Genomic DNA, 1,118 nt, shown 5'->3' with positions numbered 1-1,118 from the left:
GGCAACGTCAATCATACTTCGCCTATGTTTTCTGTAGTGCCTCACTTTTTGTTATACCTATTTATTTTTGATAAAATGGAAGATTGAGTTTATAAAATAAAGATCAACTTTATGGTTTTACAAATACTTAAATATCATTAGTTCATAACGTTCTCTAATTACATTATGGGAAGGTGTAGGTTGTTATCAAATACCACTAGCACTTAAATTGCTTGTAAATAATGGGTTCTACAGTATCTAATTGCAAGATTTTTACGCGGATTTACTGTACTAAATAACTAAACCATTCAAAATCTGGCCAATGCAGACTTAAGGTTTACGAATCAGTACTTACATTTTCAGGAAAATGTAGTAGTCGAATCAGTTTGGATCAAGAAATGGCTAAATGCAAGCAGAAATGTCCGAATGCGTGCAGGTAAGTAAAAAGCTTCTTTGCCTACGAAACATATTAAGTAATTTTTTATTAAATTAAGATGTTACGTGTAGTTTTGCATGTTTTAAACCTCGTTGACTTTTTAATCTGTATGAATTAATTGAAAATACATCTATCATTTCAGAGTGGAATACTACGATTATGTGGTACTACACGCATCCACGAACAGGTGTGTTATTATTAATAATAATAATTTACTATTGCTACGAGATATTTATAATCACAGGAAATATTTCAATTTTCTTTTTTTAGAGAATTGGGAACGAGACTCGAAATATACGAAGAGCTTCGAAGTCATACCATGATAGTTTTCAACCACAAACCACAAATGAAGGCTAGTTATTTTTATCAAAATCGTGGTGTTTCTTTATACAACTTAGCTAGTGAATTAGGAGAACCATTATCATAGCATGAAAGCTGCATCTCTAAAGGGACCGAAAAATGGCCGACTTCCTCTGCACAAACCGACTCTTCTCTATCACAGCATCAGGGGAAAAGATGGGAGCTGTGAATAGACAAATATAAATATTCGCTTTCTAGTTGCTTTTACCGCAATACACACCGATCCGAGAGGCTCAAAATTGTGGTCCATCATGATTGGTCAGAATTTCGGGCAGCCTAGAGCATATTATGCTAATAACTCTATGTGTAGTTGACCGTCAAAAACGTGCTGCCAGATGTTCTA

General features: G+C 34.2%; 1 long non-coding RNA gene across 1 annotated transcript; it reads left to right on the top strand.

Moving 5' to 3' along the window:
- Positions 1–340: 340 nt before the first annotated feature.
- Positions 341–768, top strand: LOC149682694 (uncharacterized). Its single transcript, XR_016365513.1, has 3 exons — positions 341–415; positions 558–602; positions 686–768. It is a non-coding gene; the product is annotated as an uncharacterized LOC149682694 (long non-coding RNA).
- The last annotated feature ends 350 nt before the right edge of the window (positions 769–1,118 follow it).

This window comes from Phalangium opilio, unplaced genomic scaffold (genome assembly GCF_054372755.1).
Source record: "Phalangium opilio isolate 3A_F unplaced genomic scaffold, DU_Popi_V2 ptg000038l_1, whole genome shotgun sequence".
In the NCBI taxonomy this organism is placed as follows: domain Eukaryota; kingdom Metazoa; phylum Arthropoda; class Arachnida; order Opiliones; family Phalangiidae; genus Phalangium; species Phalangium opilio.
Note: the sequence above shows the minus strand (reverse complement) of the source record. Positions and strands in the feature narration are given on the sequence as shown.